Source organism: Oryx dammah, unplaced genomic scaffold (genome assembly GCF_014754425.2).
Source record: "Oryx dammah isolate SB20612 unplaced genomic scaffold, SCBI_Odam_1.1 HiC_scaffold_28, whole genome shotgun sequence".
NCBI classification, from domain to species: domain Eukaryota; kingdom Metazoa; phylum Chordata; class Mammalia; order Artiodactyla; family Bovidae; genus Oryx; species Oryx dammah.
The window spans coordinates 79,357,860-79,380,502 of NW_024070212.1; the positions used below are offsets into that span (position 1 = coordinate 79,357,860).

Consider the following 22,643-nt stretch of genomic DNA (forward strand, 5'->3'; position numbering starts at 1 on the left):
CAGATGAGAGGGGCAGACCACCTCCAAGAGACCCAGATTCACTCTGTGTGTCCCAGACCACAGAGAGACTTAACAGGAGCAGCGTGGTGGAGACAGACGATGCATGAAGTCAGCCCTTTATCGAGACCCATGACTACTAAAGAACCACCCACCGATCCTGCTGCTTGGAAGGAAATGTGTTACTGTGCAATAAAACCCGGTTTTCAAATGATTATATAGTACCCATGGATAAATGGACTTTCCAGGCCAAGACAAAATGAACTTCTGTGTTTCAGAGTAATTTAAAAAAACTACATGCTCCTTGTTACAAATGCAAATGATATAGTGAAGAAGAAAAAGAAGCAAAATTCACCTCAAATCTCCTCACCCCAAAATATATCCTTCTTAACATTCTGGCAAAGATCCTACCAGCTTGTCCACTTTTGATAAAAGAGAAAGCATGAAACACTGGAAAAGTAGGAGCAATATATTTATGTCGACATGGCCCAAGATCAGGAAGGATGCTGAAGATCCTCCTGCCAGTGATGATATAACAAGGGTTATGAAGGCCAGGTTGCTAGCAGACAAAATGATGAGGGAATGAAATGATTTCCATAATGTTACTCATGCCAACTGTAACACATGATAAAAAATAACTTCATGCATTCAATTTTTAATTGAGATATAATTTACATTCTATGAAATGTATCAATCTTAATTACACAGCTCCTCTAGTATCAACAAATGCATGCGCCTGTGTAACCAATGTCCCTATCAAGGTATAGAACAAGAGAACATTATCAATTTCCCAGAAAGTACCCCCAAGATCCTTAATCGTCAATCACTCCTCCTACTCACAACCCCTCCCCCATGCCAGGCAACTATAGCTCTGATTTCTACCATCAGAGATTAATTTGCCTATTCTAAAATTCATATAAATGGAATCATACTGTTTTGCATTTGGCTTATTCTGAGATTTATTACACTAAACATTTAATATTGAATAAATTTTAAGCTTATTCTTCAATAATATTTTAAATATCATAGTTATGGAATTCAGTTGCAGAGTAAATAATCAGTATTAATTTTTAAAAACTAAGTACAACAAAGTTTAAAAATTGGTCAATTACTCAATAACATATATGGAGTTTTCTTTGACTTCATTTCTCTTGACCATTCATCCTTGGGTAGATCCTCGTCCTCAACACCTCCCATTGCCCTCTGTCCTTCCCCCACTACAACCTGGGATGGCTTGCTCAGCAGCTGTCTTCACTGCTAGACAGTAAGCCCTTAGGGGCAGGCAGAATGTTTTGGTCATCGCTGTATCCTCAGAGATCCTACCATCTGGCAGCATTATCCAGGAGCACTTTCTGCTATAATGGACATGTTCTGTAATCTGTGTTGTCTAACTGGTAGCTAGTAGTCACAAGTTGACCTATTTAGCAGATGAAATATGACTATAGTGACTAAAGAACTGAGGTGTTTTTTTTTATTTTTTAATGTGGACCATTTTTAAACTCTTCATTGAATTTGTGACAAAATTGTTTCTGCTTTTTGCATTTTGGTTTTTTGACCATGAGGCAGGTGGGATCTTAGCTCCCTGACCAGGGATCGAACCTGAACACCCCGCATGGAAGGCAAAGTCTTAACCATTTGAATGCAACAGAAGTCCCAGGAACTTTAAAATTTAAGTTAAATAGCCACAAGTGCCTAAGTGTATGGCAGCACAGGCAGAGCACAGTAAATTTGTTGAATTTAATAGAATTTTATTGATAACTTGTTTTTGAGATATCTAACTGGCTAATTTATGCTAAAGCCTTTGACTGTGTGGATCACAATGAACTGTGGAATATTCTTAATGAGATGGGAATACCAGACCACATTACCTGCCTCTTGAGAGACCTGTATGCAGGACAAGAAGCAATAGTGACAACTCAACATGGAGCAATGGACTGGTTCAAAACTGGGAAAGAAGTACGTCAAGGCTGCATATTGTCACCCTGCTTATATAACATATATATAGAGTACAGCCTGCGATATGCCCAGCTGGATAAAGCACAAGCTGGAATCAAGACTGTCTGGGAGAAATATCAACAACCTCAGATATGCAGATGATAACACTTTAATGGCAGAAAGTGAAGAGTATCTAAAGAGTCTCTTGATGAAGGTGAAAAAGGAGAGTGAAAAAGCTGGCTTAGACTTCAACATTCAAAAACCAAAGATCATGGCATCTGGTCCTATCTCTTCACGGCAAATAGATGGGGAAAATGCGGAAACAGTGTCAGATTTCATTGTCCTGGGCTCCAGAATCACTGCAGATGGTGACTGCAATCACGAAATTAAAAAATTATGACAAACCTAGACAGTGTATTAAAAAGCAGAGACATCACTTTGTTGACAAAGGTCCGTACAGTCAAAGCTATTGTTTTTCCAGTAGTCATGTATGGATATGAGAGTTGGAGCATAAAGAAGGCTGAGCACTGAAGAATTGAAGCTTTCAAACTGTGTTGCTGGAGAAGACTCTTGAGAGTCCCTTGGACTGAAAGGAGATCAAATCAGCCAATCCTAAAGGAAATCAACCCCGAATATTCATTTGAAGGACTGATGTTAAAGCTGAAGCTCTAACACTTTGGCTGCTTGATGTGAAGAGCTGACTCATTAGAAATGACCCTAATGCTGGGAATGATTGAGGGCAAGAGGAGAAGAGGGCAACAGAGGATGAGATGGTTGGATGGCATCACTGACTCAATGGGCATGACTCTGAGCAACCTCTGGGAGATGGTGATGGACAGGGAGGCCTGGCATGCTGCAGTCCATGGCATTACGAAGAGTTGGACAAGACTTAGTGACTGAACAACAACAACTGGCTAATTTAACCACTCAGATGACTGTAAATGCTTTCATAAAGGCCAACAATAAATCATTCACTATTTGCTCTAATTTTCCACCAAAAATTGAGTAGAGAGGTTGTCAAGGTCTGGGCAGCTCCACAGGAATGAGTCATGCACGTGAATGGCGTGTATCATGTGTTCCTAACATGTGAGGTGTGGTCAGAGAGTAGAAACTAGTTTACAGGTGGTTTTCTGGAGATATTGGAATGGCTTTGCAGTTCTATTGGGAACCTAAAGAATGGATAACTATGCCCTCTCTGTAGAAAAGAAACACAGAAATAGCCGTCACACAACAATGCCAATATAAGCCTAGTTATTAATACTTCATTGGGCAGATTCTGGAATTTGATTGTGCTGGAATCCAGTGTCTGTCCCCACTATCCTGGGTGACTTTGGGCAAGTTATTTAACTTTTTCTATACCTCAGTTTAACCAACTAAAAAACAGAAATAATAAAAAAGACTCTACCTGACAAAACTGTGAGAGGATTAAAATTAAATCAAGAGAGACTTGGAAGATATTTAAACTAGCTATGGCAAAGGTGAAAGTGAAATTGTTAAGTCACTCAGTCATGTCTGACTCTCCGTGGACTGTAGCCTGCCAGGCTCCTCTGTCCATGGAATTCTCGAGGCAAGAATACTGGAGCAGATTGCCATTCCCTTCTCCAGGGGATCTTTCTGACCCAGGGACTGAACCCCAGTCTCCCACATTTCAGGAAGATTCTTTACCATCTGAGCCACCAGGGAAGCCCCATGGCAAAAGGTAAGCACTCAAAAATGTTAACCAATGATGTATTATTTTTATTTTTCTTAAATTCCTTTTAAGATTTTTTTTTTAATGTGGACCATTTTTACAGTCTTTATTGAATTTGTTACAGTATTGCTTCTCTTTTGTTCTGTTTTTTTTTTTGGCCACAAGGCATGTGAGATCCTAGCTCCACAACCAGGGATGGAACCTGCACCCCCTGCAGTGGAAGACAAAGATTTAGCCACTGGACTGCCAGGGAAGTCCCTCTGTTATTTTTATAATAAATTGTGTATAATGCTTTTACCTTGTCTCCTGTTAGCCTCTAACAATCTCGCAAAGTAGGAAATGCACAGAAATCACACTGCCTGGCTGCAGATAAGGAGATGTCTCAGAGATTAGCTGATTGGCCCTGTGGTCACAAAGTAAGTTGTACATTACACCCCCAAGCTTCCAACACTAACAGCTTTGGGTCCTGAGGCTCAGCCAAGCAGCTAGACAAAGTCCAACTGTGCCAGCTGGTTAGTTCAATAGTAAGAACAAACAGACTCTAAGTCCTACCATATGCCAAGGGCTTTGCCTTAATATTTACCTGTCCAATACCCTGCAAAGGAGGAAGTTATAGCCGCTCAACAATGAGGAGACACAGGACCAGAGAGGTTAAGTGACTTGTCAAGGTCTGGTTCAGCTTTCCCTGGTTCCAAAACCTAGCACTTTCTACTCCATCAGATGGCTTTGGTAGCTTGAGCTCCACTGAGGAGTGGGAATAGAATTCAAATTTCTTCCTTAAAGAAGAGCTGGGATTTACACATTTCCACATACAGGCAGGGCTGTGATCTTCCCCTACCTCCGGCCAGGATTATCCGGTGAATGGGTCTAAGATTTTGCCACGTGTTCTGACTGGTGTTATGGTTTCCCTCCCAAAGCCAAGCACCTCACTTGACCTGATGTGCCCTGTAGGCCCTTCTCTTTGAAGCTACATCCTGTTTCCTGTCTTTTCGGGGAGCACGGGTCCAGCTTTGAGTTGGAGGGATGTCTTCAGTGGCAAGAGGTGTACCAGCCCCCAGGTACTCCCACAGCTTGGCTCTCCCTCCCAGATTTCTACCTACTTTAAATATCAAAGCCAGCCAATATCCACCTCACTCCCCAGAGGCCAGGACAATAGTTTTTGGGTGCCAGGCATCTCAGTGGTGAGATATCACCACTAAGGCATCTCATGACTGCTGAGTTTTAGTCAAGAAAAAAAGCCATTTCTACTTGATTTCTTTGTCCCCACCTCCCCCCACTCCCCCCTCCCCCACCCCCCAAGTCCGCCCAGAGGCAGTTGCCTAAAATCCCAGCAAGCTTCTTGGCCCTCATAGCATAAAATATAAAAGGGTGAACAGGAACTTAACAACTTCTTTTGCTCCCAAAGCCCAGTTACTTCACATGATACATTCATAGACATACAGTTCTTCACTTTTTTTCTTCTAGGAACATAGATCAGCCCAGAGACAGAGAGTACTGTAGCTGGGTGGAGGATTTCAACCATTTTCTGAAAAGTGAAAGTGTTGGTCACTCAGTCCTGTCCGACTCTTTGTGCCCCATGGACTGTAGCCCATCAAGCTCCTCTGTCCGTGGGATTCTCCAAGCAAACCCATCCTGACCCAGGAATCAAACGGGTCTCCTGTATTATAATCAGTCTGAGCCATCAGGGAAGCCAGTATTCTCTGAAGCTGTACTCAAATTTATTGAAAACAATTTAGTATGGGCTGATCCACCAGATGAAATCAACCCTCACAGGCTCTGAAACTGGAATGCCTAAATTTACATCCTGGTTCTGCTGCTTATCAGCTGTGTGACTTTGGGCAAGTTATTTAACCTCTCTGAGCTTCAAGTTTTGTTATCTGTGAAATTAGGCCAATAATTTTATCATCCTCATAGGGTTACTGTGAGGATTAAATTAATTACACACAGTGTTTTGAACAGGGTCTGGCACACAGCAAGCAGCATATGAAAGTTTCTGTTATTGTCAGGTATTTTTTTTCCTTTTTCTCACGAATAACTTATACTTAAAAATGGGGGATGATTATCCATCCAACTGATTACTTTCCTTGCTGAGTTCAGTTCTGAGTTTACAGAACAGGAGATCTGAGAAGTGAGGCCACCTGTCTGAAGCCACATAACTAGCACATTGCTGGCAAGAGTAGTTAATTTGTCTGTGCAGCTCTAAATCATATTTACCTAAAAACAAAAACAAGGGTTATAAGGCATCTTGAAATCAGTGTAGTAGCTGGTTCAAGCAGCATGTTTCCAGGAAGAACAAAGGAAATGTAGACAAATCTTTGTGTTCACTTAACAAAGGAGCCTTGCCATAAACACAGGGAATTTCGTTTTAACTTTTTACTAATAAAGAATAATGTTCGGTTTATTTGCCATCTGTAGCTGCTCACTTAGTAAGTAAAACAAGCAAATGGTCTGGTCCTCAGTTTGGCAAAGACTGGAAGCATCAGAACAACATTTGGCTGAAACAACACAAAAGCATTTTGTGACCGGAATAAAATAAAATAAAAACGCATGTCTAAATCATTGCTATCACCCGTGTTGTTAACAAGCCCCTGGCTGTAATCCATTATCTTCCCAGAACTAGCTGGATCCTCCTGGAGCAAACTCATGAGCCACGCAAAGGGACCAACACTCTGTTCTACACCCAGCACTTGTGGCTGCTGCAGGTTTTAGACTAGTCATTTCTTTCAGAGAACACTTGAGCCTCCCAGTGAAAACAGCCCAGGGCAGAGGGAATCTGTAAACTGGGCCTGATATCAGTTCTGCTGCTAGCTAGCTGTCAGGCAGTCCCTCACCTTCCTGGGCTTTGATGTCATGATCTACCACATGGGCTTGCGAGGTTTGTACCTCCTGGAATAGTGCCTGCTTCCGTAAGGGAAGCTCCAGAGCACTGGATGGCACACTCTAAGGAGATTCAGGATGGAGATAAAAACAAAATACTGGCCCTAATAGTTAAGATGCATACCAAAGGAATACCTTCATTAAGCCCAGACTCTTGCCCTTCTCATATATAGAAAAGCACTAAATTCATTAACTTGATATATCTAATATTGATTTAATTAGCAGGAATCTTTTGATGTTCTCACTACCTGGTCTTTTTTGTTCATTTGGTTTTGGGGGACTTTTTAAAAATAAGTAGTTGGATTTTATTTTATTTATTTTTTTGTTGTGCCATGTGGCATGTGGGATCTTAGTTCATCAACAGGGGATTAAACTTGCATCCCCTGTATTAGACGCACATGGTCTTAATCACTGGACCACCAGGGTAGTCCCCTGGGCTTTTTTTTGGTAAAGCTCCTATATATCTTGGCCCTTTCCATATCTCTTCAGAACTGTCCCCAGAGCTATCTAAGAGGCTGTACCCCAGGCTTAAGTCCTCAGTAAGTCAACCAAATAAAATATAATCCTCAGTTTTTAGGGTGTTCATTTTTTTTAGTTGACAGCAGACAGCTGATACTGACCGAATTTGAATGCCAGACAAAGACATTTGGCTTCTACATTTAAACCTGGCTATTAATACTGTTAAAAAAGAGAAAATAGGTCCAAAGTGGAGTCACTTGAAGTAAGTCCATGTCACCAAACCTGGACTTAACACCTAACTTCATTACAGTTTTAACCTCTTCCAGGAGTAGACTTTTTTATCTTTAAAATTTTTATTGGAGGACAGTTGATTTAAAATGTGTTAGTTCCAGCTGTACAGCAAAGTGAATCAGCTATACATATACATATATCCACTCTTTTTTAGATTCTTTTCTCATATAGGCCGTTACAGAGTATTGAGTAGAGTTCCTGATGCTATACAGTAGATCTTAATTAGTTATCTATTTTATTTATAGTATGTATATATGTCAATCCCAATCTCCCAGTTTATCCCTTCCTCCTACCTGCTCTGGTAATCATGTTTGCTTTCTACATCTGTGACTCCTTCTCTTTTGTGTAAGTTCATTTGCACATTCTTTTTTAGATTCCATGTATAAGCAATATCATATGACATTTCTCTTTCTCTGTCTGACTTCCTTCAGTCAGGATGACAGTCTCTAGGTCCATCCCTGTTGTTGAAAAATGGCATTATTTTGCTCTTTTTATGGGTGAGTAATATTCCATTGTATATATGTACCACACCTTCTTGGTATCAGAATGATCATCACCAAAAAAATCTAGAAACAATAAGTGTTGGAGATGGTATGGAGAAAAGGGAAGCTCCCCGTACACTGTGGGTGGGAATATAAACTGGCATAGACACTGTGGAGAACAATATGGAGATTTCTTTAAAAAACTGAAAATAGAACTTTTAGGTTGTGCATTTTCTTCAGTCTTTCACTCTTGGGCATATATCTGAGGAAAACCTTAACTGAAAAAGATACATGCACTCCAGTGTTCAATGAAGCACTGTTTAAATTGCCAAGACATGGAAGCAATCTAAAGCATCAACAGGAGTGGATTCTAAAACCAATCAGTCTGGAATTAGCTGGTCAGCACTAGTGAGGTAATCTGCCTGATAGACCTTTGCTGTCCCCTAAAGGAAAGTGACCTTGCAATAAACAATCTACTCTGCTAGGAACAACCTTGTCCTGCCCTTTTCTACCTATAAAAGTCTTGCATTTTGTACAGTTCTTCGAAACTCCTTTCTATCTGCTAGATGGAATGCTGCCAACTTATGAACTGTTGAATAAACCCAGTAAGATTTTTAAAATGTGTCCATTTCAATTTTGTTTTCTAACAAATATATTTTTTTAGTGGCTTGATTCAATATCTGTGACAATGTGTGTTTGAACTATGGAAGCTTTCTCAGCCTTCTTTCCCTTCTTTTGCAGATGACAAAGGCCGAAATGGCAGAGTGGTGACTGGGAGACAGGGCATAATCTGGTTTGAGAGAGAAAAAATTCCAATTCTGCTGACTCCACCTCTAGCTCTGTGCCTCTGAATGAACTATGTCTCCCAGTGTGGTACTAGTAATAAAGACCATGGTGACAATGATATAATAATAATGATGATAATAGCTAACATCTAAAGGGTACTTGTTACCATGGCAGCTATTGTTACAAATCATTGTTATTGTTCTCATCTTATACATAAGATATCTAAGGCATGGGGATAGTAAAAAAAAAAAAAAAAAAGGCCATCCACAGTGACAAAGCAAGTAGAAGTAAGATTTAAAATAAATATTGATTAAATGCAACCCCAACCTAAATCTTAGCAAGTTATTTTGTGGATATTGATATACTGATTCTAAAGTTTATATTAGAAGCAAAAGACCCAGAATAGCCAACATAATACTGTAGGAGAAGAACAAAGTTGGGGGACTGACATTATCCAACTTCAAGACTTTCTGTAAAGCTACAGTAATCAAGTCACTGTGGTATCAGTGAAAGAATAGACATTATAGACCCACGAAAGAAAATAGAGACCAGAAATAGAGCCCAGTTGACTCCTATGTGTAGTTAACTGATCTTTGACAAAGAAGCAAAGTCACTACAAAGGAGCAAGGATAGTTTTTTCAACAAATAGTGTGGAAACAACTGGACACTCACAAGCAAAAAATGAATCTAGACACAGATTTTACACCATTCACAAAAATTAACTCAAAATGGATCATGGAGCCAAACATAAAAAGCAAAATTACAACATTCTTGGAAGATAACATACAAGAAAACCCAGATGATCTGATCTTGAGTATGGAAAACACTTTTTAGATATGACAAAAAAGACATGATCTGTGAAATAAATAATTTATACATGAGACTTTATTGAAATCAAAAATGTCTGTTCTGCAAAAGACAATATCAACAGAATGAGAAGACAAGCCACAGATGAAGAAAACATTTGCAAAAGGCACATCTGATAAAATACTATTATCCAAAATATACAAAGAACTCTTAAAACAAGTGGTAAGAAAGCAACCCCAGTAAAACATGGACCAAAATTTTTAAGGGGCTTTTCTGTGGTTCAATCGGTTAAAGAATCCACCTGCAATGCATGAGACCCAGGTTCAATCTCTAGACTGGGAAAATATCCTAGAGAAGGAAATGGCACCCCACTGCAGTGTTCTTGCCTGGGAAATCCCACGGACAGAGGACAGAGTAGCCTGGCGGGCTATCATCCATGGGGTTGCAACAGCTGGACATGACTTAGCAGGTCAACCACAACCACCACCAAGACTTTAAAAGACACCTCACCAAAGAAGAAAAATTGCAAATAAGCATATGAAAAGATGTTCCACATAATATATCTTCAGGGAAATGCAAATTAAAACAAGAAAATATCACTACACAGCCTTTGTATGTGTGTCTGACTCTTTGCGACCCCACCGGCTGTAGCCCGTCATGTAGCTCCTGTCTATGGGATTTTCCCAGCAAAAATATTGGAATGGGTTGCCATTTCTTTCTCCAGGGGATCTTTCCAGCCCAGGAATCAAACTCAAGTTTCTTGCATCTCCTGCATTGGCAGGCAGATTCTTTACCAATGAGCCACCTGAGTTTGTCCCCAATTCTATTGTTGTTGATCTACTATTTGGCTTAAGAGCAGACAGCTGGATTCTCCTCTTGCTGCATTCAATCTGTTGTAATATATTGTTTTGGTTGAAATATATGAGGAAAAGCTGGCTTCATACACTTGGAGAAGAGAGGTACTTTTATAGCTTCTCAAATAATTTCAATTCAGTTCAGTCGCTCAGTCATGTCTGACTCTTTGCGACCCCATGAACTGCAGCACGCTAGGCCTCCCTGTACATCACCAACTCCCGGAGTTCACTCAGACTCACGTCCATTGAGTCAGTGATGCCATCCAGCCATCTCATCCTCTGACGTCCCCTTCTCCTCCTGCCCCCAATCCCTCCCAGCATCAGAGTCTTTTCCAATGAGTCAACTCTTCACATGAGGTGGCCAAAGTACTGGAGTTTCAGCTTTAGCATCAGTCCTTCCAAAGACATCCCAGGGCTGATCTCCTTCAGAATGGACTGGTTGGATCTCCTTGCAGTCCAAGGGACTGTCAAGACTCTTCTCCAACACCACAGTTCAAAAGCATCAATTCTTCGGCGCTCAGCCTTCTTCACAGTCCAACTCTCACATCCATACATGATCACTGGAAAAACCATAGCCTTGACTAGACGGACCTTAGTTGGCAAAGTAATGTCTCTGCTTTTTAATATCCTGTCTAGGTTGGTCACAACTTTCCTTCCAAGGAGTAAGCGTCTTTTAATTTCATGGCTGCAGTCACCATCTGCAGTGATTTTGGAGCCCCCCAAAATAAAGTCTGACATTGTTTCCACTGTTTCCCCATCTATTTGCCATGAAGTGATGTGACCAGGTGCCATAATCTTAGTTTTCTGAATGTTGAGCTTTAAGCCAACTTTTTCACTCTCCTCTTTCACTTTCATCAAGAGGCTCTTTAGTTCTTCTTCACTTTCTGCCATAAGGGTGGTGTCATCTGCACATCTGAGGTTACTGATATTTCCCCTGACAATCTTGATTCCAGCTTGTGCTTTTTCCAGTCCAGCGTTTCTCATAATGTACTCTGCATTTAAGTTAAATAAGTAGGGTGACAATATACAGCCTTGACGTACTCCTTTTCCTATTTGGAACCAGTCTGTTGTTCCATGTCCAGTTCTAACTGTTGCTTCCTGACCTGCATATAGGTTTCTCAAGAGGCAGGTCAGGTGGTCTGGTATTCCCATCTCTTGAACAGTTTTCCACAGTTTATTGTGATCCACACAGTCAATGGCTTTGGCATAGTCAATAAAGCAGAAATAGATGTTTTTCTGGAATTCTCTTTCTTTTTCAATGATCCAGCAGATGTTGGTAATTTGATCTCTGGTTCCTCTGCCTTTTCTAAAACCAGCTTGAACATCTGGAAGTTCACAGTTCACGTATTGCTCAAGCCTGGCTTGGAGAATTTTGAGCATTACTGTACCAGCGTGTGAGATGAGTGCAATTGTGTGGTAGTTTGAGCATTCTTTGGCATTGCCTTTCTTTGGGATTGGAATGAAAACTGACCTTTTCCAGTCCTGTAGCCACTGCTGAGTTTTCCAAATTTGCTGGCATATTGAGTGTAGCACTTTCACAGCATCATCTTTTAGGATTTGAAATAGTTCAACTGGAATCCTATCACCTCCACTAGCTTTGTTCATAGTGATGTTTCCTAAGGCCCATTTGACTTCACATTCCAGGATGTCTGGCTCTAGGTGAGTGATCACACCATCGTGATTATCTGGGTCATGAAGATCTTTTTTCTTGCCACTTCTTAACATCTTCTGCTTCTGTTAGGTCCATACCATTTCTGTCCTTTATTGAGCCCATCTTTGCATGAAATATTCCCTTGGTATCTCTAATTTTCTTGAAGAGATCTCTAGTTTTCCCCCTTCTGTTGTTTTCCTCTATTTCTTTGCACTGATCACCGAGGAATGTTTTCTTATCTCTCTTTGCTATTCTTTGGAACCCTGCATTCAAATGGGTATAGCTTTGCTTTTCTCCTTTGCTTTTCATTTCCCTTCCTTTCACAGCTATTTGTAAGGCCTCCTCAGACAGCCATTTTGCTTTTTTTGCATTTCTTTTTCTTGGGGATGGTCTTGATTCCTGTCTCCTGTACAATGTCACGAACCTCCGTCCATAGTTCATCAGGCACTCTGTCTATCAGATCTAGTCCCTTAAATCTATTTCTCACTTCCACTGTATAGTCATGGGGGTTTGATTTATTATTTAGTATTGTACCAAAATTTGACACATGGTAGCTTTTATTTTTTGACATATTTTTAATTGAAGCATAGTTGAACTACAATGGTTCAGGTATACAGCAAAGAGATTCAGTTATATATATTATTTTTCAGTTTTTTCCATTTAGGTTATTACAAAATATTGAATATAGTGTGTTGTGCTTGTAGTAAGTCTGTGTTGTTTATCTATTTTATGTATAGTAATGTGTATATGTTAATACTAAACTTCTAATTTATCCCTCCTTCCTTTTGGTAACCATTAGTTTGTTTTCAGAGAGAAGGCAATGGCACCCCACTCCAGTACTCTTGCCTGGAAAATCCCATGGACAGAGGAGCCTGGTGGGCTGCAGTCCATGGGGTCGCTAAGAATCAGACACGACTGAGCAACTTCACTTTCACTTTTCACTTTCATGCACTGGAGAAAGAAATGGCAACCCACTCCAGTGTTCTTGCCTGGAGAATCCCAGGGACGGGGGAGCCTGGTGGGCTGCCGTCTATGGGGTCACACAGAGTTGGACATGACTGAAGTGACTTAGTAGCAGCAGCAGTTTGTTTTCTATGTCTGTGAGTCTATTTCTGTTTCATAAATAAGTTCTTTTTTTTTTAGGTTCCACATACAAGTGACATCATATGATATTTGTCTTTCTCTGTTTGGCTTACTTCACTTAGTATGATAATCTCTAGATTCATCAACGTTGCTGCAAATAGCATTATTTCTTTCCTTTTTATGGATAAGTAATATTCCATTATATATATATATACTACATCTTTATCCATTCACCTGTCAGTGGACATTTAAGTTGTTTCCCTGTTTTGGCTACTGTACATAGCACTGCTATGAATACTGAGGTACATGTGTCTTTCTGAATAAGAGTTTTCATTTTGTTTGAATATAGGCCCAGGAGTGGAGCTGCTGGATTATATGGTAACTGTAGTTTTTTAAGGAACCTTCATACTGTTTTCCACAGTGGCTGCACTATGGCATACTTTCCCACCAACAGTGTAGAAGGGTTCCCTTTTCTCTATATCCTCTCCTGCAGACAAATGGGAGTTTCTTAAAGATTAGTTGTACTGTGAAATCTAAAACCATACCAATTAACTTTTCATAATCTGTTATATTAAAGTGGATTGATTTATCTTGGAAATTTAATAGATATTTTATCCACTTATGATTTTGCAACACCGTGCATTGCTCATTTTGAAAACATTGGCTCTGAGTTATATAGATCTTCCAGATATGAACACATTTATCAAGTAATATAGAAACATCACATCTATTAATATCACCATCTATCTCATTAGTAAAAAATGCCAAGCTCAATGTAGTGGCTAAAATTTTTCCTAATTTTAAATTTTTGCTGGAAAGCTCAAATTTTATTATTGGCAACTAATACTATCTTCCAGTAGTCATGTATGGATGTGAGAGTTGGACCAGAAAGAAAGCTGAGCATCAAAGAATTGATGTTTTTGAACTGTGGTGTTGGAGAAGACTCTTGGGAGTCTCTTGGACTGCATGGAGATCAAATTAGTCCATCCTAAAGGAAAACAGTCTTGATTATTCATTGGAAGGACTGATGCTGAAGCTGAAGCTCCAATACTTTGGCCACCTGATGTGAAGAACTGATTCAATAGAAAAGACCCTGATGCTAGGAAAGACTGAAGGCAGGAGGAGAAGGGGATGACAAAGGATGAGATAATTGGATAGCATCACCAACTCGATGGACATGAATTTGAGCAAGCTCTGGGAGTTGGTGATGGACAGGGAAGCCTGGCGTGCTGCAGTCCATGGGGTCACAAAGAGTCAGACATGACTGAGTGACTGAACTGTACTGAATACTATCTTATGTTTCCTTCAAGTGTTAGACTTGTTTTGTTTATTGTCAAGAATAACTAATAGTTATTAGTTTGATTATCAATCATTCTTTCAAGTAATAAAATGCTTTTCTCTGTGACAACCACAGTACTTCACCAGTCAGCATGAGTGCTAATGATTACTTCCCATTTCACCATACAGAATATTAAAAAGATATATACTTCATGGGTCAAGAATTAATAACTTTTGCTGTTTCATCAAAGATATTAAGTGCGATTGGCTTTTTTTTTTTTAATTGAAGTACAGATGATGTACAACATTATGTAAGCTGCAGGTATACAATACAGTGATTCACAATTTTGGCTTTTCTTTAAAAAAAAAAAAAACTACACATGTACGGTGGGAGAGAATACAGTAACTTCTAGTACAATTTGGTACAATGTATTACCACTGTTTCAATTCATGCTAAGCCCCCAGAAATTTTACCTACCATGATTTTTACACAATCAGGATGGGTAAGCTGCAGTTCAGTGAACTTAAAGACATATCCTAGACCTATCCCCGGTAATAAAAGGTAAAGCCAGAGTTTAGACTCTAAGCTTGGTGTTCTTTCCAGTCCACTTCACAGCTACTCTCTGCCACTTTTCTGGGTCTTGAACCAGTGTGAGGCTCTCAGAACAAATTGGTTTAGTTTAGTCCCCCAATGCTATAAGCTAGGCTTGTATGGTCTGCTTTCTATTTCTGAATAAGCAACTTGGGATTTGGGGGCAATCCTAAGTGATGTTGGGCTTCCCTGGTGGCTCAGAAGGTAAAGAATCCACCTTCAATGCAGAGGACCTGGGTTTGATCCCTGGGTCGGGAAAACCCCCTGGAGAAGGGAATGACTACCCACTCTAGTATTCTTGCCTGGAGAATTCCATAGACAGAGGAACCTGGAGGACTGCAGTCCATAGGGTCGCAGAGAGTTGGACACAACTGATCAACTACTGCACAGACACACACACTAAATGATTTTGGTAGATCTGGGCAAAAGTTGTGGGATCTGAATTTTAAAAGGATGTTTATATTTTGTATAATGTAAGAAAAGAAAATGCCAGTATTCTTTCAGTGCCACCATTTCCTCCATTACGCACAGAAGGTGATGATCATAGCTAACATTTTTCTGAGCATTTACAAGGTGCCAAATACCATTCTCAGCACCTTGTACATATTAACTTACTTAATCTTGAAAACAGTCCTGAGGTAGACCCTATTCTTACCTTTCATTTTTTTCTTCAGAGGTAAGGAAACAAGATACAGAGAGGCTCAGTAATTACCAAGAGTCTTGCAGCTAGAAAATGGCAGAGCCAGGACCCAAACCCAGACCTTCGGACACAAGAGACCATACTATTAGCCAATGCACCACTTCCCAATAATGCCAGACTGTAGTCTTTCATTGTCTCATATCACCCCTGATCAGGACTGTAGAATATCCTTGCCCTTTTTATGAGTCCATCCAGAACGAGAAAATACCCACTAGTACTGAGAACAACTAATCACTACTAGTTACTTATGATATAACTAGAAGTTATCACGGAGAAGGAGCTTTTTAAATAAACCACAGGCCCCGTTCATCTTGATGCTTAATCAACTTAAAAAGTGAACTATGAGAAAAAAGAAGTTAGTTTATGAGCTCTCTGGGAACTGAGACTCTTATTTCCTCCTTTTTGTATTCCCCCCAGCACTCCATGTGTTATATGGTGAACTTCGTAGGCATTTAATAAATGCTGGTTGATTAAGTAAATGGAAGGCTCAAGTGTATTCCAGGCAAATGAGTTTTGGAGACACCCCATTTATTTCTTACCCGCTTGACAATACGTCACGTCCACAAATCCCTCCCAACATTTATTACTTAATTTTCAAAGTGCCCTCCCATTCTCCCTAGGGAGGGAGGCAGGGCCAAGAGTTATATTGCCATTTTGACAGGTGAGAGAAACCCAGATACAGAAAGTTTAACAGCCCTTTGCCATGGCAACCCAGTCAGCCAGCCAGGGAGCCAGTGACAATTAGGCTCAGGGCCTGAGTCTCCGTACCAAAGAAGCACATGCCAAATCCTAGCTCCCTACAGGACCGATCCTTTTCAGAAGAGGAAGGAGGTTCCCAACATGAAATAAAATGCTTAGCTAAACATAAAGGAAGGCTGCCAAACACAGTTAGGTCATCACATTCGACTTTGAGAGAACATTCTGTTCATGCTATCAACCTGCACTCACTTTCAGCACACTTCACCATAAATATTTCTGACTCACTATCTCAGGAAATATTTTTTATCTTAATAAACTCAATGCAAAACATAATCTAAATCAGCTTGCACATTCTTGAGTCGGAGCCACAAGCTGCATTTAATAAAAATCAGTGGAAATAGCAAGGGACTTCTGAATAACCACAGTTCGTTATCTGACGTGGGGCTGTTGGGAAGTTCCCAACACAAGGGAAGCAGGAGGTCGGTAAGCTGAAGGTATGGACAGAGCCCGAGACCACTGGATGACCCCACTTGCTGGATCTTAGTTTCCACTGAAGAGCCTCTTTGGAGGTGCTATTCATGATAATGAACTGCGGCATGGTAATAAGGAACGTGACTCTGAAGGTGGACTGCACGTCCCCAAGTCTGAGTACTTCCTCTCACCTGCTATTGTTCAACCTCTCTGTCTCAGTTTCCTCAACTGTAAAATGGGGCTAGTAACTTTTGTTACCCTAAAGTGTTGTGGGATTTAAATGAGATCATCCTTCTTTGTAACATGAAAAGCGTTCATTATAGGAAGCTAAAGCCAAAGATTCTCAACTCTCCAGAACACCACTATTGCCTGAGGAATAATAATAAAAGAAATTCCATGGCACCTGGGGCTCAGCCCTAGCAATTCACATTTAGTTGATCCTGGGTGGAGTCCACATATATGCATTTTTTAGATGTTACTCAAATGATTCTCCTCAGCAGTGAACACAGAACACTTAGCTAGAGTAGTGACAGCTATCTGACTACTGATCCTTGCTGGGCTTCCTGCTAAGCCCTGTTTTTACGAATCAAAGATCTCCAGAAAGATTCTCTACTATTGATACATCCCTCATTGTTCCAAAGAAAGCAGCCCTGAGCCACCAAGCATGCTGCCTAAGGTCATGTTATTGATCTAGAGTGAAACCACAGCTCCAAACAAGTCATCTGTCTTGCACTGGCCAGTCTTCAAGCCTGTCCCCAGTCAAGTACAGAGACGACTCAATGAAGATAAACATTTTTTGGCTGAACCAAGCTGCTGAAGACCATGGGACATGATGGCTAAACAAAAACAAAAACAAAAAAAGTCCCCACAAACCCAACACTCTGGTCTAACACTCACATTTTCTTAAAAGTTAAAGTACTAATACTTCAAGCTGAGCTCAGGCTTGTGAACTCTGAGCGAGTTTAAAGAGCGTCTGTAGATACAGTTAACCAGGTACCTTTAAAAAGCAAAAGCAGTAGGTGGGGGCATTATCTCAGAATAAAAAAGAGGAGTCTAAGTGAAATAAGTTAAACTTATAATAAACAAAAAGAGTATCCATAGCACCAAAGATAATAAGCAGTCAATGAACGGGGAGGAAACTCAGACATCAGAAATGGTTCTGCAAATGTGCTCTTACAGCAAACCTCCTATAAATCTGGACTAACGGAAAAGATGCCATCTTTATAGGTCCTTCCTTAGGAAGCACAGAAAGTGCATCTAGCCATTCAAAAAAGTTTAAATAAACTTTGCCACTACCAAGAGGTTTGTTTTAAAGAATAGTCTTTTTTTTACAAGTAGGCCAATTGTATGTAAATGGACTCTTAAAAGCTCAGGAAAACTACTTTTTCCTCTGAAGTAGTTAAGATCTACAAAGAATGAGTGGCTGGCCTCCAGCCTAGAGATGACTTTGTGTTCTGGCTATAATTAATAAAGGTAGGAGGAGAGGGGAATAAACATATGTTGAACACTGAGTCTATCAGGCCTTTACATACATTACTGTATTTTACCCTTTCCAGACCCCTGTCATATCTACAGGTTTTTCTAGCCTCATCCTAAGGAAGACACCCAAGGCTTCCAGAGGTTTTAGCATAACTAGGTCAGGGCTGTCTGTGACTGGACTCTGTTGTATCCTGACTCTTCCTTCTGCCCCTACTCCCAACCTGCCCCATCTCAAGTTACTGTTTTATACCCTAGTGTCACTGGGGTTCCCTGGTGGCTAATATGGTAAAGAATCTGTCTGCAATGCAGGAAATCCGGGTTCGATCCCTGGGTAGGGAAGATCCCCTGGAGAAGGAAATGGCTACCTGCTCCAGTATTCTTGCCTGGAGAATTTCATAGACAGAGGAACCTGGCAGGCTACAGTCCATGGGGTCACAAACAGCAATACACACACACACCCCCTAGTGTCACCAAGAACTTCTTCCATTAACACGTCACTTGAGTCCATCTGGATGGTACCCCTCTGTCTGGCAAAGACGCTGTGGTCTTCACCTGCCCTTACTGTTACTCCTGGAGCAGGTTATCTGCTAAGATCATCGGCCACTGCTAACAGGGTTACTCTAGTGACTTTTTTCCTAGTTGTAAACTTCTGTGGATTTCAGTGATTTATTGGACTACCCATTCTATTTTACCACAATGTCTGTCATTTTATCATTTGAGGGTATCATTTTGTTACTTCACATTGACCCTGTGTGCATATTTTGTTCACATTTAGAAATAATGAGAACACTTTGAAATGATGAACAGAAACAAACTTAACCATCAGGACAATGACTTGATTTTTGACATGATCAATCTCTTTGAACTGAAATTCACCAGGACACAAGGTTCCTGGCTTGAGGAATGGTCTCTGCTTCTTAGAGAAATATTCCTAATCTTGTTCCTGACTCCCTAGGTCTCTATCCATCCCAACTTTAAAATGGTGAAAAAAAATTTAACTACTCTGCTTCCACCCCACCCCCAATCCTATTTTCAGCTGAATGCTAGGATGATAAATAAATTCATGGGCCTAAGAATTCTTCGGGTACAGGGTAGATCTACATTCTAAGACGTTACTAGCAGCTTTTCCCCAATCCTACAAAATCAAACTAAGTAATACCAGTAAAACCATGAGCTATACCTGTTTCATTATAACATTATAACATCACTCTTGTTATTCAGTTGCTCAGTTGTGTCCAACTCTTTGTGACCCCATGGATGATAGTGCACCAGGCTCCTCTGTCTAAGGGATTTCCCAGGCAAGAATATTGGAGTGGGTTGCCATTTCCTCCTCCAGGGGATCTTCTCGACCCATTGATCGAACCCATGTCACTTGCATTGGCAGGCAGATTCTTTACTGCTGAGGGAAGCCCAAGGCTCTAACTTAGAAACAACAAAAAGCAAAGCTTTAGACTCCTGGACTCGGGCCCTGCATGCCACACTGAAAGCTGAAAACTGCCTTGTCTCCCTTTATGGTTGAACTATGAACCTTTGTAAAATGCTGATGGACTTTTGCTAGAGCAGCACAGGATGAGAGGGTCCACATAATGAACTTTAAAATGACTGGTGATAGTATCTAGAAGGCCAGGCCTGAGATACGTTTCTGGTTTGGACTGTGGCCAACACAAACAGAACACGTCATAAGTCATCTGTGCGATTTCAATACTGTGGCTAGGAGACGCCTCAGCATCAGCAGGATGTGTGATCAGCTTGCTATGGAAGCCTGTAGATGCTTCTACGTCAGGGACAAGCAATGGCTGTGTGTTCAGCCCTGCTAGGGGGCTCTGTGTGAGGAAGAACCAAGCCATGTTAAGCACCTTCTGAGATCAAGTAGTCGTGTGTGTTCACTCCACAGGCCTAATTCTGTAACAAGCAGTTTGGCCAGTCAAGAGAAATTCTCAAGCATTCAATGGTTCTAAGTGGAGCCCGAGTGGTTTTCCAAATAAAAGTTTGCCATTCTGGCCAAGGAATTTCTCTTCCTATAGGGACAACACAGCTATACCCTCTCAGTCTCCTAAAGCCACATTTTGACTGAGCAGGACTCGAATGCCCTTCTGTGTCAATCCTAGCTTTCTAGCTCCACTCCATGAAGGCCAAAAACCCCATCTCAAGCTATCCCAGAAAATAAACTTCAGGGAACATTAAAGGACACACAAAACATTCTTCTCCCATCTCCATTCACTGTCCAGGATTTGTACTTCAACTTTTGAAGGCATCTTTTGATCTGACCACATCTCAGGTCTCCTGTTGGCAGGGCAATGCATCAAGGAAGTTCTTGTCACCCAAATATTCTCTGTCCTGAATGGGATGGTTTTGCCTTTAAAGTTGGAACCAAATTCCTCAACAATTAGAGATTATTGGCTCCACTGCTTTTTCAAGAAACCAGAAAAGTACTAAGCCATCTAGAATGAAAACTGCAGGGGGTAATATTTTCTTAATATTAACTGCAAGCGGCAACAATCAAACACACAAGATTGAACATTTGGGGGTTGAACCAGGCTCTTTTCAGTGTTACAAGCAACTTAAATCTAGCACAGGTTTGCTCTAAATAGATGCAGAAAATGCTTGATGACTAAATGAACCAAGGGACTTAGGTACCTGTGTTCAAAGAAATCAAACAGTGAAAGAAACAATCATGATCGAGCGTGATCTGAGTATGTTCATGGCGACAGAGGACCCCAGAAGGGGGAAACTTAACCTGCTTTCTGGGCCAGAGTCAGAGAAGGGCTTCCTAAGGAGATGACATTGAATGGGAGGTAAGATTTTTTTTTAAAAGGAAGAGATATGGCTTCTGTCTTTCTGGAGCCTCTTAAGATCCTGAAGGAAAGAAAAGGGATCTCACTTGAAAGTACAAGTCAGAGTAAGCATAAAAGTTAAGCATGTGGTCAAGATAGTGAGTGTTGAAGGCATCAGGAGGGAGGGGGGGTGAGATTAATATGGGTTGGCTGGGGGACCGTGTAGCAATGGCAGAGGGGCCCCGCAGTCCCCTGCCTTTTGTCAGGCAGAATGTACAAGAGCCAGAGTAGAGTGGACGGGAGAGAAACCCCAGATTTCCTGTCCTCTCGCTGGGAATGTGCAGGCATTTAGAGGAGGGAAGGAGTCCAGAGAAGGAGAAAACAGAAGAAAAATAAGCAAACACTTATTAAACATCTGTGTAGGCACTGGGGCGGTACTTATCCCATCTTTTCTGGACTTCATAGAGTACTAATGGAAAAGAAACTGATAAAAATAATCAGAAGGGGAAGATGCAAGAAAAAATGTTTCTGCTCTGGAGGGGGTGAGCACATCTAGCTATATAAGTCAGGGAAGGCTTGAGAGAGGAGGGAGTCACGCTCGAGCTGGGCCTTGATGGAGAGCAGAGGCTGGGAGCCAGAGAGAGCAAGTCTGCGGAAAGAGGGAGGGAGAGAGCAGCGGGCAAGAGCCATACAGTTGTTGGGGACACACAAGACCCCAGCACTGAGGCCCCTCCCAGCATGTTCCACACGCATCTCCTGCTACAGTGTCGTTCCTTCGGCCTCCTCACTTCCCCGTGTTCCTTAGTGGGGTCATCACTGAGGCAGGAAGTTCTTCCTTCTGCAGGATTGCCCTGCACACGACACGGTGTTTACCAACATAGGCCCTTGCCCAGTAAATGTCAGCTGCATCCCCTAATCATCAGGACAACGAAAAACAGCACCCACATATCCAACCACACTGAGGGTGCTTGAAGCATCTTTACATCATGGACTTCATAACCATCATGTTAACAAACACCTCTCCAAGTCCCTCCTCCCCTGATACTCCTACAGCTCAGCTTAAGGGGAAAATCTGTGTTCAGAGCTGGGCTTCCTTAAGTATGAAGTGACCCAGCAGGGCAGGGAACATGTCAGTGAGGAGCTGGGATGGGGAGGGGGTGGTTTCCTGGGGTTCCAATTTTGTATCACTATTTCTTTCTCCATAAATAGACACCACCTCATATCCGGGAAAAAGCAGACACAAGATGATGGATTTCCATCAGGGATGGATGAGAAGGATGACCCCAATAGATGAGTATTTAGCGCTCCCTTCTATTTCTTTACTTTTAAAATAATGCTTCAGTGTACACCTTTATGCTTAAATATTTTCCCCCTTTTGTATTATCTCCTTAAGTTACACTTCTTTCTTGGTAGGGCCATTCTTCTTGGTAGAGCCCAAATGTGAGTCTTCTGTCCATTCCTCCAGAGTGCCTAACAGGACCCAGCAATAAGAATATCATGATCAGATGACAGCCTCACCCTGCCGACTTGCTCAGACTAGCTCCTAGGCCACACATTCATAATTACCAGACACTGTGGGTGACTGTAACTAGGAGTGGCAAAGCAGATGGAAAGGATAGAACTGTCAGAGGGGCAGAAGCCAGAGAGCTGCCAGAAAACCATGGCTCCCAACTCAAACCCAAGCTCCTCGAGGCCACGGATAAATGACTGCTTTCCTTTCACCTCTCCTAGATGTGAA

At 41.3% G+C, this 22,643-nt stretch overlaps 1 protein-coding gene across 1 annotated transcript in view; it reads right to left on the reverse strand.

Annotated features, from left to right (window-relative positions):
* ROR1 (receptor tyrosine kinase like orphan receptor 1) overlaps positions 1 to 22,643 on the reverse strand; it is a 194,800-nt gene that overhangs the window by 140,988 nt on the left and 31,169 nt on the right. The gene's annotated exons all lie outside the window — the stretch shown is intronic.